At 34.8% G+C, this 17,659-nt stretch overlaps 1 protein-coding gene and 1 pseudogene across 5 annotated transcripts in view; one reads left to right on the forward strand and one right to left on the reverse strand.

Annotated features, from left to right (window-relative positions):
- RFX7 (regulatory factor X7) overlaps positions 1-17,659 on the reverse strand; it is a 137,330-nt gene that overhangs the window by 16,302 nt on the left and 103,369 nt on the right. The window lies entirely within an intron of this gene.
- LOC116590620 lies at positions 11,673-12,164 on the forward strand (annotated as a pseudogene).

Below are 17,659 nucleotides of genomic sequence, written 5' to 3' on the forward strand. Positions count from 1 at the left end.
TGATTTTCCTGGTTCATAACTTAAACTGCAGGTTGATCAAGCAACATATAGTATCAGGTATGGTCAGAATGGCTAAAATTAACAACCCAGGAAACAAAAGATGCTGGCAAGAATGTGGGGGAAAAGGGGAAACCCCTTATACTGTTCGTGGGAATGCAAACTGGTATAGCCACTCTGGAGAACTGTAGAGGGTTCCTCAAAAAGTTAAAAACAGAAATACACTACAATTCAGCAACTGAACTACTAAGTATTTATTCAAAGGATATAAAAATAGTGATTTGAAGGGCACATGCACTGCAATGTTCAAAGCAGCACTATCCACAATAGCCAAAACATGGGAAGAGTCCAAATGTCCATCAACTGATGAATGGATAAAAATGAGTGTACACACACACACACACACACTGAAATATTACTCAGTCACCGAAAAGAACGAAATCTTGCCATTTGCAATGATGTGTATAGAAATATAGTATGTACATTTGCTAAGTGAAATAAGTCAGTCAGAGAAAGACAAATACCATATGATTCCACCCATATATGGAATTTAAGAAACAAAACAGATGAACATAAGAGAAGGGAAGAAAAACTAAAGACAGGGAGTCTCATAAGAGACTCTACACTGTAGAAAACAAACTGAAGGTTGCTAGAGAAGAGGTTAGGGGGGATTCGGAGTAACTGGGTGATGGGTATTCATAAGGGCATGTGACGTAATGAGCACTGGGTGTTATCCGCAACCGATGAGTCACTAAATTCTACATCTTAAGCCAATACTCCACTACATGTGAACTAACTTGAATTTAAATCAAATCTGAAAGGAAAAAAAAAAAGATAAACTGTCAGTTGATACCTAACTCAGTGTCAGATTATATTTACCCAAGACTTAAAAAATGGAAAGAACAATGGTCCATTCACAGGATAACCAACATTCCATTGCCATCCTTAAAATGAGACTTTTTTTAAAAAAGGAAATTAAAAAAAAATTTTTTTTAATCTCATTTTTTTAAATAGTGTACTTTTAAGACTTTGAAATGAAGCCCAATTTCAATATGATCATCAACACATCACTCAAAATCTTTGGAAGTAAGTGAATCTTTAATGTTTATTCATGCCATTTACAAATTAACTATAAAAGTTAAACATTGCTTAAAGTTACAAAAATATAAACAAAAGTCATGGGACACTAGGGGCAAAAATACAGCCTTAGGCTCCCTTAGCTTACACACCTGGATATTTTTTTTGAGTGCTCTGTATGCATTAAATTATTTAATTCACCCAATGACCTTGAGGCAGGTTTTTTTTTTTTTTAATTTTTTAAACCATGCAGAGTTGTTCCTAAACTCCTCCGAGACACTAAGTCTCAAAACCATTAAATAGGAGCTCTAGTTTTCTTATAGATGTTTAAAAAAAAAAAATGGCCATAGCATAATTTATATGAAAACATGCACACACATTTCATTACATGTAAAATATATATGCATTATTTATAGTACTGGAATTCAATAAATGTTAATGATAAGGATGGTGAGACAACAGTCTCTAAAATGCACTTAATTAAGCTGTCTCACTGCAATAGCACATTACCACCTATAAAAAGTGTGATGCAAAAAGGTCACCCTACACTGCCACGTAGAAAATCAAGGAAGAGAGTATTGCATGTGTATAAAATGTTATAAAGTATAATTACTTTTACTTATAAGAACATACACTTATTTTGGGTAGCAAAAATTTGAAAGGGAATAGTGTCAGCCACGGACAGCTATAATTCATGGCTTCTCCTTTTTTTTTTTTTTTTTTTTACTGTCTTCACACATGATTTCAAGATCCATGCTTTTGATCTCCTTCACCCATTTCTCCCACCCCCACCAACCCTTGCCTTTTTGCAACCACCAGTCAGTTCCCCATATCTATGAACTATTTATTCTTTTAAGGTTCCACATATGAGAGATCATATAGTCTTTGTCTTCCTCTGTCTTAATTCACTTAGCATAATGCCTACAAGGTCCATCCATATATTGTCTGAACTGGAAAGATTTCACTTCTTTGGTGAATATTTGTGTGTGTGTGTGCACCAGAATTTCTTCCTCCATTCATCCATCAATGGAGACCTAGGTTCTTTCCCTATCTTGGCTATTATAAATAGTGGGATGAACACTATTTACTATTGAGTTGGCTTCTGTGTATGGTTGAAGATAGTAGCCCAGCTTCATTCTTTGGCTTGTGGCTGTCCTGTTTTCCCAACACTATTTACTGAAGAGACTGTCCTTACCCCATTGTATATTCTTGGCTTCCTTTGTCACAATTTAATTGACCATATATGCACGGGTTTATTTCTGAGCTCTCTACTCTGTTCCACTGATCCATGTGTCTGTTTTTATTCCAGTACCATACTGTTTAACTACCAGACTTTTTAACAGAGTTTGAAATCAGGGAGTGTGATGCCTTTAGCTCCGTTCTTCTTTCTCCAGACTGTTTTGGCTAGTTGGAGTCTGTTGTGGTTCCATACAAATTTTAGAACTCTTTGTTCTATTTCTGTGAAAAACACCATGAGAAATTTCATCGGGATTGCATCAAATATGTAGATCGTTCTGGATAGTATAGACATTTTGACAATATTATTTCTTCCAATCCATGAGCATGGACTATCTCTCCATTTGTTTGTGTGTTCAATTTTTTCCTTAATGTTTTGTAGTTTACAGGTTCTTTCACCTCCTTAGCTAAATTTATTCCTAGGTATTTTATTCTTTCTGATACAATCATAAATGAGACTGTTTTCTTAAGTTCTGACAGTTCATAATTACAGAAACACAACAGACTTTTGTGTATTGATTTTATATCCTGCAACATTACTGAATTCGTTTATTAGTTCTAACAGCTGTGAGATTCCGTCAAGACTGATGGAGTCTTTAGGGTTTTGATATATCATATCACATCAACTGAAAACTGTTTTACTTCTTTTTCAAATTGGATGCTTTTAATTTCTTTTTCTTGCCTAACTGCTTTGCCTAGGACTTCTAATACTATGTTGATTAAAAGTACTGTGAGTGGGCATGCATGTCTTGTTCCTAATCTTAACAGTATGATCCTGGCTGTGGGCTTGTCATATATGGCCTTTATTATATAGAGGCATGTTCTCACTATACCCACTTTGCTGAGGGTTTTTTTTTTTTTTTTTTTAAATCATGAATGGATGTTGAATTGTTAAATGCTTATATTGCATTTACTCAGTCAACCATAATTTTAACCCCTCAATTTATTAATGTGGCATATCATATGTTGATTTGCAGATACTAAACCATCCCTGCATCCCTGGAATAAATTATCAATAGGAATGTACTTACGGCCATCTTATTAATAGTTTTCTGGCTGTTTTTGTAGTTTCCCTCTGTTCTTTTCTTCTTTCCTCACTCTCTTTTTGTGGTGTGATGGCTTTCTTTAGTAATATGTTTATACTGCTTCCTCTTTATCATATGAGTATTTACTATAGGTTTTTGCTTTGTGGTTATCAGAAGGCTCACATATAACAACGTATCTGTACAGTAGCCTATTTTAAGCTCGTAACAACTTAAGTGTGATCACATTTTAAAGCTCAACATCTTTACCCTTCCCCCTCCATGTTTTATGTTTTTATGTTATAACTATCTAATGTACCCCTTAAAAACTGTAATCATAGTTATCTTTACTTTTGTTTCCCATACTTCACACTAATTTATGATTATTCTACTATGTTTAGTATATATTTGCCTTTCCAATGAGATTTACTTTTTCATGTATTTTCTTATTAGTTAGTATCTTTTCTTTTCTATTTAAAGATGTCCCTTTAACATGATTTAGTGGTGATGAGCTCCTTTAGCTTTTGTTTCTCTGGAAATCTCTTTATCTCTCCTTCACATCGCAATGGTAACTTAGCCAGGTAGAGTGTTTTTGGTCGGAAATGTTTTTCTTTTAGCACACTGGATATATTCCACCACTCTCTTCCGGCTTGCAAATTTTCTGCCGATGAATCTGATGGTAGTCTTATGGGGGATGTGCCACGTACATCTTTTGTATATAGCAAGTTGCTTTTCTTTTGCTGCTTTAAATTCTCTCCTTGTCCTTAGACATTTTAACTATAATGTATCTTGGTGTAGATCTATGAGTTCATCTTAATTTGAACTCTCTGAATTTCTAGGATCCAGGTCTCTGTTTCCTCCTCATGGTAGGGAGGTTTTCAGCCATTATTTCTTCAAATAAATTTGCCCCTTTCTCTAGCTCTTTTTTTCTGTGACTCGTATAAAATGTGAATGTTAGTCTACTGATTTTGTCCAGTAAGTACCTTAAGATACCACGGTCTCCTTTTTTGTATTTGCTGCTCTGATTGGTCAAGTTCTACTGCTTTATCTACAAGGTCACTGATCTTCTGCTTCGTTTAGTATTTGTTGACCCCTCTAGTGTATTTTTCAGTTCGGTTATGGTAGACTTCAGCTCTGTGACTTCTATTTGGTACTTTATTACATTTTCCATCTCTTTGTTGAAGTTCTCACAATGCTCATCCATTCTTCCCCCAAGTTCAGTGACCATCTTTATGACTATTACTTGAACTCTTTAACAGGTAAATTATTTACATCTGAAAAAGTTCTTCATTTTCTGAGGTTTTACCTTGTTCTTCCCTTTGGAACATATTCCTCTTTTTCATTTTGCTCTACTCTGTACTGGTTTCTATGCATTAGATAAAACAGCCACCTTCCCAATCTTGAAGGAGTAGACTCACATAGGTGAGCCTTGTCGATCAACTCTGCCCTACTTCTTAGCTATCTCAAACTTCTGTGTTTGTCCAAGTAGTCTGTATAATCTTAATAGCTTCCAGTAGTTAAATATATGCCAAAACCTGTCAGTGCCCCAAACAGGAGGATTTCAACACCTAGAATCAAGCTAAAGGGAAACCAGATCCTTAGGTAGCAGTTTTTAAAAGTATGCAAACAGACATTGTCCTATGAAACTACAAGTGTAGCCCCACTGCCTATCAGAGCCAGCAATGTGGGTATTCTTTGGGGGACAATTGCAAAAATTATGGTTCCCCAAGTTTGAAACCTCTTTTCTGAAAGATACTGGTGAGTTGTTCATATTCTGGGAAGAACAATATTATAAAGCTAAGTCTGGACATAGCTAAAGTCCATTGGGCTCTGGCATTTGGAAAGAACACTTAGAGAATACTAGAGAAGTGCTTAGTGTAATATATGTGATGATTTGGTGTCTCAGAGGACAGCATACTGAAAAAGCACAGCGTAAGTTTGTTAGGTTAGTTATAGTGTCTTTTAGCCTAAACGCTATAGAGAAATTTTTAGTAATATTTTTAGTCAAGCTTAGAGTAAGATAAAAAATCACTTTTGAAATTCAGATAATCTTATTTTTGTGGTAAGCAACTAATAAAGAAACAATATATCTGAAAGATTACTTTGAAGTCAACAAAACTAATTTTAAAAGAGTTAAATTATAATGTACATGTAAGTAAGTATTATGTATGATCTTATTAACCACGTGTTTCCTTCCAACTTGCCTTTCCTTTTTCAAGGAATTAATACCCATGATTTTAATTCTTTTTAAAGGTTTATTTATTTATTTTAAAGAGAAAGAGAGGGAGTGTGTGTGCATGGGGGAGGTGCAGAAGGAGAGAGAATCTTGAACAGACTCCCTACTGAGTGCAGAGCCTGATCTCATGACCCTGTGATATGATTTGAGACAAAATCAAGAGTCAGGGTCTCAACTGACTGAGCCACCCAGAAGCCCCAATTATTACACATGGCTTTAGGTAATAATCCCAAGGGAAAAAAAGAAATTTGTGTTCTTAACTATTTAATCATTGTCAAAAAGTATTTGGGGTGCCTTCAGCTCAGGTCATTATCCTAGGGTCCTGAGAGACACCACGTGGGTCTCCCTGCTCAGTGGAGAGTCTGCTTCTTCCTCTGCCTGTGACTCCCTCCCCCAGCTCACGCTCTCTCTCTCAAATAATAAAACCTTTAAAAAAAGGTTAATATTTCTTTTATTATTTCTTAAGAAAGGCTTGATTTCTCACTATTGCCTATGAGAGCTACTTAAAACAACCATCATTTTGGATAGTATCTTTTTAAAAAATGAAGACACACACATACACATGTGTGTACATATATATGTACATACACGTATGTATATACACATGTATATATATATACACACACACACATACATATGTATGTTGATCACACTCTGTATGTAATGCTAACTTTTTTGGTACCCTTACTTTTATTTTTGAATTGCTTCTGTTCTTTATTTTAAATTAACCTAATATAAAATGTTCAGGTTATATGAATATAGATAGTAACTGCCTACAGTTTAAGAATGAACAAAAACACTGAAGCATCAGGACTTGGCTCAATGAATTCCTGATTAACCATCTCTTTTCTCTCAATTTCCATCCAAATCCAATCTTACTATACTAATAGTTCTTAAGTAATTTCAAATATTTCTGAAATGTTAGTAAGAGGATAAATTCAGACAGAAACAAGTTGTCTAAATTAACAACAATTACAACAACAAACCAATAAGCTCCGTATCACTTTGTATAATCATACCATTTTGTAGATGAGGGGTAAACATGATTTGCAAGGGTAGTTAATTAGTGAGTGGTTCTTTATACCACTAATGAGCCAGTTTTATGTAATAGGTATTTCATACATACAATGGCGGCAATGCAAAATCTTCAAAAGGCTCCTTCTTCTTCCCTTTTTTTTTTTTTTTAAGATTTATTTATTTGAGAAAAAGAAAGCTTGCATGCAAGTGGAGGGAGGGGCAGAGGGAAAGAATCTCAAGCAGACTCCCTGCTGAGTGCGGAGCCCCACACAGGGTTGGATTTCACAACCCTGAGATCATGACCTGAGTGGAAATCAAGAGATGGCTGCTTAACCAAATGAACCACTCAGGTGCCCTAAGACTCCCCCCTGCCCTTTCTAAAGAAAAAAAACATTTTATTTATTTATCTGGGGTAGGAGGAAAGCAGGAGCATGAGCAGGGGGAGGAGCAAAGGGAGAAGCAGGCTCCCTCCAGAGAGCTCGACATGGGGCTGGTTCACAAGATACTGGGATCACGACTGGAGCAAGGCAGAAGCTTCCCCGACTGAGTCACCTAGGCTAGGCAACCCCAACAAAGCTCCTTCTTAACAATACTCATCAGTTCCCAATTAGATTTGTTGCATAAAATCTCAAGTCAATACATACATATAGATAAAATATGTACAATATGGCATTCTTCTAGAAACTATGGTAGCAGAAAATAAGTGAGATATTTTTAACCTGCCTTTAATGTTTACACAGATGAGAAAAATGGGCAAAGATTTAAATACATTCTCAAAAATAGCACAGAGCCAATTGGGCAGAAACACACAGAAAAAGGCCCTCAATTTAAATGCAAGGAAATGCAAATGAAAACCAAATTGGGGGGGAAAAAAGCCCCCATGTTCATCCATGAACAAAGAATATATATTCATAATGGAACAGTGAACAGCTATTAGAATGAGTCAAAACCACACAAAACAAAATGCATGAAACTTATAAACATGTTTAGTATAAAAGAACACAGGTACCAATTTCTTGTATAATTTCATTCATAAAATTTTGAAAAAATAAACAAAACTAATCTGTGGTGACAGAAGCCAGGAGAGCAGTAACTCTTGTCACGTTTATATAAAATAAGATTTGTATCAGCTAAGGCAAAAACGTTGGATTGTGGGAGTCTGAATAATAACAATTGCTGCCACATACTGAAGTCTTACTATGTTCCAAGCCTTGTGATAAACAGTTTACATATATAATTCTAAACCTTAATGAAAAGAGTATGATATTTTACAGAATGATAGAAAGCAAACTAACACTATAGGTTAAGGACTTGCCTACACCTACAATTCCCCAGCATATGCCCAATTTAGGATCAAACTCAGATGTGGCTAGTTTCAAAGTCTAAATCTTTCCCTACTGTAAAATTATGCCTTTCTTTGAAAAATAAAGGCTTTGGACTGCATTCTGTAACAAAGGGAAATATCAAATATAATTTGGAAGAAGTCCTTATTATAGTTTATACTTTTTTATAGACCTTTAAGAAAGTCTTTACAGAGGTTTTTGTCTTCCAGGTGAGCAGTTTATTTCTTATGATTAAGATGGCTATTCCATTTGCTGGCTCATTTCAGTTAACTTTTCAACAAAGTGTTGCAGTTAGATCTGCAATAACATTTCTGGTCCTTTAACATTCATGGATTTCAACTTTATAGTTTTGGTGACATCAGTAAAATTTGCACTTTACAAGCACTGAGATCCACTTTTCCATAAAACAGTGGAAAAACTGGCAAAGCTGATCAGTATCAACTTTTCAAAGCTCTGGAAATTAACCCAAGACTTGCAGTAAACTGGAGAGCATTTATCCATGAAAACAGGCTGATTTTCAATAAGAACAGCTTTGTATCACTTTAACTTGCCTTAATCTGATTCCCTCATGATCAAGCGGTAGCCTTGAAAAGTAACAGTCCAATATTCCCAGTTCAGTCTGGTGGTCAGAATGAACATACAGCTGGAACTCTCTCAGTTCTCTAAAGAACTGTCATTATTTGTTTCCTGTGGTAGATTCTTGTAAGACCCCATCTTTTGCTATATATGACCTGTCTCAGAACTTGCCTACTCCAAAAAGCTTTCTCTCTTGAGGAGATGGAAGGGTACAGAGGGGAAACTGTTGAAAGGAACTGTAGGCAGGCATACCTCGGTCTGTTAAATGTCTGACTCTTGATTTCAGCTTAGGTCATAATCTCAGGGTTGTGAGACTGAGCCCCAAGCTGGGCTCTGCGCTGGGCATGGAGTCTAATTAAGATGCCCTTTCTCCCTCTGCCCTGCCCCCCTCCTCCTCTCTCTAAAAATAAAAAATAAAATAAAATAAATTGCAGGCAAATGTCTAAACTTTAGTGGATAATAGTTGGGCAGATAAAAGACTAACCAAAAACCTTAAAAGGAAGAACTGGTGTGTAAGATGTCCACAAAAGCTTTGAAAAGCTCCATTTTATTCCTGGGACTCTAGAAGGTAATGCATATGCAAAGGGCTGTGTGCATCTCAAGACCCTGGAAGACCCCAAGCTCTCACCTCTGGCTAAATCTGAGGCTCCACAAATGTAGGAAGTGGAGGCTAAAGAAGGGCTGTCAATTGTATGATTGAGTGTTTACAGCATACCCCCACATACACAGAGCCCTTTGGCAAAGACTGGGAGATTTATTGCTTTAAGGTGTTTAAAGGAATATCTGTCCAATCAATACCTGACCACTTAGCTAACTGAGTAGAGAACTCAATGGTCAGACAAAAACATCAGAGAATTCATCACCAGCAGATTGGTTCTACAGGAAATACTAAAGGGAGTCATTCAGGCTTAAATAAAAGAACACCAAACAGTAACTTAAATCCACATGAAGAAATAAAGAGCACCAGTAAAGGTAACCACAAAGTAAATATAAAATTCAGTCTAAATGTACTTTTTGCTTGTAACTCCTTTATTCTCCTATTTGATCTAAAAGACAATTGCATAAAACACCAAATACAAATCTGTGTTGATGGATGCATAATTCATAAGATCAATGGGGATATGGGAGAGTGTACACACACACACACACACACACACACACACACACACACACACAACTGATACACATATATAGGCAATAGATTTTATATACTTTTGAAATTAAATTGGTATTAATCCAAACTAGCTTTTCATAAATTGAGGTGTTAACTGCAATCTCCAGGATAACCATAAAAGAAAATAATTGTATGTATCTATATATCTATATCTATAGAAATAAGGGAATTAAAATGGTTCATTATAAAACACCCATTTAATACAAAGTCAGTAATGGGGGAATTGAGGAACAAAAATAGACATAAAATATACAGAAAATTAGCAAAGATGGCAAATGTACATCCTATCTTATCAGTAATCACATTAAATGTAAATGTATTAAACTCTTCAATTAAAAGCAGGGAGAGGCAGAATGGATTTAGAATAAAATATTATCAAACTATATATCACCTACATATTACATATATATTTTATATTTTAAAAGATTTATATATATTTATATATTATATATTTTATTTTTTAAAAGATTTTATTTATTTATTTGACAGAGAGAGATCACAGGTAGGCAGAGAGGCAGCCAGAGAGAGAGGAAGGGATGCGGGGCTTGATCCCAGGACCCTGAGATCATGACCCGAGCCGAAGGCAGAGGCTTTAAACCCACTGAGCCACCCAGGCGCCCCTACATACATATTTTAAATTCAAAGAAAAAAATAGGTCAAAGTAGAAGGACAGAAAAAGATATAGGATGCCAAAAGGAACCAAAAAAGAGAGTGCCTATACTAATATCAGAGAAAATGCCTTTAGAACAAAAATTGTTACTAGAGACAAAGAAATGAGTTTTTCATGATGAAAGGGCCAATCTGTCAAGAAGATGTAACAGTCATAACCTATTATGCACTTAAGTACAGAGCTCCAAAACACATAAAACAAAAGTTATCAAAATAGAAGGGAGAAGTGGATAATTCAACAATAATAAATAAAGATTTCAAGACTCCATTTTCAATAATGGATAGAACTAAGAAGAGGATAAATAAGGAAAGAGAAGACATAAATAATAGTATATACCAACTACCTAACAGATACCCATGGAACACTCCAACACCCAGTGATAGAAGAATATATCTTCTTCTCAAGTACACATGAAACATTCTCCAGGACAGATTGTATATTAGGCTGTAAGACAAGTCTCAACATGTTTAAAACAAATAAAACCATACAATGTATTTTCTCCAACTATAATGGAATGAAATTAGAAAGCAATAACTAAAGGAATAATACATATGTAGAAATCATAAATGGGTCAAAGAAGAAATCACAAAAAATTTTAGAAAATTCTTCGAGGTGAATAGAAATGAAAACACAACATACCAAAAACTTACAGAACAGTGAAAGCAGTGCTGAGAGGGAAATTTATAGCTGCATATTCAGTACATTTAAAATGGTCTCAAATGAATAACCTAATCTTCCATGTTAAGAAATTAGAAAAGTAAGAGGAAGCCAAACCTAATGTAGGTATAAAGAGGGCATTATAAAGATTAGAGTGGAAATAAATGAAATAGGGGATAGAAAACCAACAGAAAAAAAATTAACAAACCCCAAAGTTGAGTATTTAAAAAGACAACAAATCTAATTAATAAGCCTTTAGCTAAATTAATCGAGTAAAAAAAAAAGGCTCAACTAAAATCAGAATGAAAGAGAAATATTACTACTAATCTTATAGGTAAACTTATAGAAATAAAAGGTACTATAGACGAGAATACTATGGAAAACTGTACGTCAACAGATAGGATAATCTACACAAAATACATAAATTCCTAGAAACACACAAGTTACCAAAATGGACTCAAGAAGAAATAAGGCAATCTGACCTATAAAAAGAGATTGAATTCGTAATTTAAGAAGTACCCACAAAGAAGAGCCTCGGCCTAGATGGTCTCACACTGTTGAATTCTACCAAACAGTTAAAGATCAATACCAATCCTTCATAAATTCTTTCATAAAAATAGAAGGTGGATTCTTTTCCTCTCCAGCCGCTTGAAGTTCGGCCGCCATCATGAATGACACTGTAACTATCTGAACCAGAAAATTCATGACCAACCGACTACTTCAGCGCAAACAAATGGTTACTGATGTCCTTTATTCCGAAAAGAAAACAGTATCTCAGACAGAAATTTGGGCAAAATTAGCCAAAATGTACAAGACCACACCAGATGCCATATTTGTATTTGGATTCAGAACCCATTTTGGTGGTGGCAAGACAAATGACTTTGGCATGACTTATGATTCCTTGGATTATGCAAAGAAAAATGAATCCGAACACAGACTTGCAAGACATGGTCTATATGAGAAGAAGACCTCAAGAAAACAGTGAAAAGTATGCAAGAACAGAATGAAGAAAGTAAGGGGGACTGCAAAACCCAATCCTGGTGCTGGCAAAAAGTGAGCTGGAGATTGGACAACAGAAAGAGTAAAGATGCTGCAGTGGCTTTATCTGTGGTGATTGTGCAGATTTTTCATAAGAGGATTAATAAATTAAGAATGTTAATGTGTCAAAAAAAAAAAAAAGAAAAAAGAAAAAAAGAAGAAGATGGAATAGTTCCAAAGTCATTCATTCTGTAAGGTCAACATTACCCTGATTTCGAAAGCAGTCAAAGATATCGCAAGAAAGAAAAATAAAAACCCAGATCCCTTATGAATATAGATACAAAAATCCTTAACAAAATACTAGCAAATTGAATCTATCATCATATTTAGAAGAGTACACAACATGACCAAGTGTTGATTTATCCTAGGAATACAAGATAGGCTCAACATATAAGAATTAATCAAATCAATAATGTAATATACTCTATGAATTGCATAAGGCAAAAATTTGATATGATTACCTCAACAGGTGCAGAAAAAGCATTTGACAAACTTGAACATCCACCAGTGTGGTAATGGAATGTAAGTTCCTCAATCTGATAAAGATCATCTAATGGAAAAACCCACTGCTAACATCATACTTAATGATGGACAATGAAATCTTCCCCCTTCAAACTGGGCAGAAGAGGATATCTACTCTTACTATTTCTAGTCAACACTGTACTAGAGATTTCAGTCAGGGCAATTAGGCAAGAAAATGGAATAAAAGCCAGAGAAGAATGAGATAAAGCTATCTTTATTCTCAGGTGATACAATATTATATACAGAAAAACCTAAGGAATATACTGAAAAAACTATCATAGAGGTAACTAGTTCAGCAAGACTGAAGGACAGTAGATCAATATATAAAAATTTCTTATTCCTATATACTAGCAACAATCAAGAATAAAATTTAAAAAGTAACTCCATTCACAATGTCATTTAAAAAAACCTCATAAATAAACTTAATAAATAGAATGAATCTGGAAGATTCTATTCACTTCTTAATTTCAAAACTTACTGCAAAGTTCAACAAATCAAGACCTCTTAAGACTAGTATAAAGAAAGATATACAGAACAATGGAATAGAATTCAGAGTCTAGACATAAGCCCATATATCTATGGTCAACTGATTTTTCACAAGGGTGCCAAGACCATTCAATGGGGAAGAAATAGTTTTTTCGACAAATGATGCTGGGACAACTGGGTATCCATGGGAAAAAGAATGAATCTGGGTACCTATGCCACACTGTGTACAAAAATCAACTCAAAATGTGAAGACCCAAAAGTATGAGCTAAAACTATAAAACTCTTAGAAGGAAACAGTATACATCTGAATGACTGTTGATTAGGCAATAGTTCTTTAGATTTGATACCTAAAAACACAAGCAACAAAAGAAAAAATAAATTGGACTTAATAAAAATTAAAAACTTATTCGTTTGAGGATACTATCAAAAAAACGAAGACAGGGCACCTGGGTGGCTCAGTGGGTTAAGCCGCTGCCTTCGGCTCAGGTCATGATCTCAGGGTCCTGGAATTGAGTCCCGCATCGGGCTCTCTGCTCAGCAGGGAGCCTGCTTCCCTCTCTCTCTCTCTGCCTGCCTCTCTGCCTACTTGTGATCTCTCTCTGTCAAATAAATAAATAAAATCTTAAAAAAAAAAAAATGAAGACAAGCAACAAAAGAAAAAATAAATTGGACTTAATAAAAATTAAGATGGGAGAAATAGTTTCAAATCATAATATACCTAATAAGGATCTAGGATCCAGAATATATAGAGGAAATCTAACTAAACAAAAAAAGAAAACAACAAATAAAAATGGTAAGAGAGTAAGTATTCCTCAGAGAAATGGTTATTTCTCCATAGAAAGAGAATGAATATTTCCTCCACAGAAAGTATAGAAATGCCCAATAAACACATGAAAAGATGATGATCATCATCAGTCACCAGGAGAAAACAAATCAAAATCATGGGCTATTACATCACATGTGTTGGAATGGCTATAACAACAACAACAACAACAAAAATGTGAACAAGTAACAGCAAGAATGTGGGGAAATGCAATCCTCCTATGTTGTTGGTGGGAATGTAAACTGGTGCTGCCATTTTTCAAAAACAGTTTTGTAATTCCTCAAAAACTTAAAACATAAGAGTTGCCATTTGATTCAGCAAGTCAACTCCTAAGTATATGCCCACGAGAAATGAAAACACATGTCCATACCAAATTGTAGCAACTTCATAAGCAGAAAAACTTCAGAGCAGCATTATTTATAATACTAAAAAGTGGAAACAACACAAATGTTCATCAACTGATGAATGGATAAAGAAAATGTGGTATATTCACATGGTGTAATATTATCTGGTTACAGAGGCATGAAGTACTGATATATAATTAATATAGATAAACTCAGAAAACATTTTGTTAAGTCAAAGAAGCCAGATAGGAAAGGTCACATAATGTATGGTCCCATTTATATGAAAGGTCAGAATAGGCAAATTCATTAGCCATGAAGTAGTTATTTGTTGCAAGTCCAGATAGGAAGGAAGAATGGATAATGACTGCTAATGGATACGGAATTTGGAGAAGTAAAGAAAATATTCTGACATTACTGGTGACTGATGCATGACTTTATAAATGTACTAAAAGAAACCCATTGAACTGTGCAATCTTAAAACAGTGAATTTTATAATGTGATTTTTAGCTCAAAAGATAGAATATAAAAAGCTAAACAAAAATTTTTAATTTCACCCATCTGTGAATAATTTTCTTAATCTATGACATATAGGAAATTGAGATTTTTTGCTGCTACATAAATCTGCATCATATACTTTAAGACAGAAGTGGAAGTGACTCATTTGTTGGGATATGAGCTAGCCAATCATATTTGCATCTCAGTAAGGTTGGTTTCACTGTTCTCAAATCATTAAGATATACGTAGTCTTCAAAAATGACAAAAATGTTTTTTCTGTGTTAAAAATAGCTCTAAACCAGAGAATAGATGGAATGTAGAACTGTTAATTTTCTTAGATGTGATAAAAATATTATAGTTGTAAGTAACTGTTTTATCCTTAGGCATATCCACAACTTACTTTCATATGGTATAAGAAAAAAACTTAATTCTAGGTAGAGAATATCTGGATATTCTTATATTACTCTTTCAAATGACCCAGCAATTGCATTAGTGGGTATTTACCCCAAAGATACAGAGGTAGTGAAAAGGGGGCCATATGCACCCCAATGTTCAAGCAGCAATGTCCACAACAACCAAACTGTGGAAAGAGCCAAGATGCCCTTCAATAGATGAATGAATGGATAAGGAAGATGTGGTCCATATACACAATGGAGTATTAGCCATCAGAAAGGATGAATACCCAACTTTGCATCAACATAGATGGGACTGGAGGAGATTATGTAAGTAAAATAAGTCAAGCACAGAAAGTCAATTATCATATGGTTTCATTTATTTGTGGAACATAAGGAATAACATGGAGGACATTAGGAGAAGGAAGGGAAAAATGAAGGGGGAGAAATTGGAGTGGGAGACGAACCGTGAGAGACTATGGATTCCGGGAAACAAACTGAGGGTTTTAGAAGGCAGGGCATGGGGGGAATGGATGAACCTGGAGATGGGTATTAAGGACTGCATGGAGCACTGGGTGTTATACACAAACTATGAATCATGGAGTACTACATCAAAAACTAATGATGTACTGTATAGGGACTAACATAATAAAAAATATTATTCTTTCAAAATTCTGTTACATTTGAAATTTTTTATAGTAGGATGTTAGAGAAACTGCCTTGAAAATAAAGCTATTCTTCAAAGTAGATGATGACAGTAATGAACAGAAAGTGAAGACATCTAAAAGAGTAATGATATTCCCCAAATTAGGAATTTGTTAAGGTCTTGCAGTGTCTACTTGGCAAAGTACCTGGCAGCATTACGGTTTTATAAGATGGTGAAATGTTAGTTTGCTGGTTTTGTGTTTTTCTGATTGTATCCACTATGGTTGATCTTTTAGACATGGCACAACACTAGGCTGCTCTTTCCATGAAATAAATGGTAGTTGAAAACTTTCTATCCTGTAATATAGCTTATTTTCTTAAATATACATTCATATTTGCCCAGTGAATTTTCCTGATTAAAATAGCTTATGTGGTCTTTTCCTCCCAACCAAAATGGCTTAAGCCTTTTGTTTCTATAGTTAATTCACTGTTGGCATTCTTGACTTACTAGAGCTCAGTATAATCTGCCTCTCCTCTTCCATGGTCCATGGAGGACTACCTTGCTGTATGTACTTCTCCTTTAAACATATATTTTTTCATCCTTGTTTAATTTCCCTATCACTTAGTTAAGTGATCCAGTAAAAATAAATAAATAAACAAAAATAAATCCAAGCACACTATCTTGTTAAAGTCTTTTTGGAAAGTTGGGGGTACCCTTTAACCTTCAATCTAAACACAATAATATGACCTAAATATATCAGCAAATTTAAAAGAGTAAAATAAAAATGCTGAAACAGTGCCTATGTCATTTCTTAGACTACTTTTATCTTAACTGCAAAGACTTACTAGGCACATAGGATATAGTGGGGGCAGAGAAGAAAAATGCCACGTCAGGAATAGCCCAAGTTAGAGCTATCCAGTTAAATGAGTATGACCTTGTCAGCATCTTTCTTCCTTTTATCCACACCTATCATTACAGAGCTTAATTAGACAAAAACAAGAGAGCATTTTTCTTAAGCTATCATAATTCAATTTACCATTAGCATTCCTTCTCACTAAATTTTCTTTTCATTTTTTATTTTAAAAGATTTATTTATTTTAGAAAGGAGGGGGAAGAGAAAACACACAAGCAGGGGGAGGGGCAATGGGAGAGGGAGAGAGAGAACCCTCAAGCAGATTCCCCACTGAGCACAGGGACTCTGAGATCATGACCTGAGCCAAAATCAAGAGTCAGCAGCTTAAACGACTGAGCCACCCAAGTGCCCCTTCTCACCAAATTTTCTGAAGTTAGGCAGCAATAAATAAAAATTCATAGATACTTTAATAATCAATTAAATTTTAAATAATTATGTGTATTTTTTCAAAACAGTTCATTTGCAATCATCAAAACAGCTATTTGATAAAAGGAGGCCACTCAAAACATGCAATGAAATAAATATGAAGATTCTTGATTATTATCATTATGTTACAATTAAATGGTTAATTTAGTTAACTGGCTTTTTAAGAGCATCTAGTGTATTAGCACATTAAGTGCTTCTTTATTGCTAGTCGATCATTCACACAACTAATAAATACCAAGGAAAAACTAAGGACATTCAAGGCTTTAAAGAGACTTAAAATATCAGTGATACTCGGCACTCTGCTCGGCAGGAAGCCTGCTTCCTCCTCTCTCTCTGCCTGCTTCTCTGCCTACTTGTGATCTCTCTCTGTCAAATAAATAAATAAGATCTTTAAAAAAAATCAGTGATACTGCTATCATCAATATATATATTTATATCTTATATACACAAGCACACCCGCACACACAGAGTCTCTGAGATGCCAGGCTAGAGTCACTAGAGAATACAGAATACCTAGCTTGAACAAATTCATAGATTCAGTAAGAGCTCCAATAAAATGGTAATTGCTA

This window comes from Mustela erminea, chromosome 5, assembly GCF_009829155.1.
Source record: "Mustela erminea isolate mMusErm1 chromosome 5, mMusErm1.Pri, whole genome shotgun sequence".
Lineage (NCBI taxonomy): Eukaryota > Metazoa > Chordata > Mammalia > Carnivora > Mustelidae > Mustela > Mustela erminea.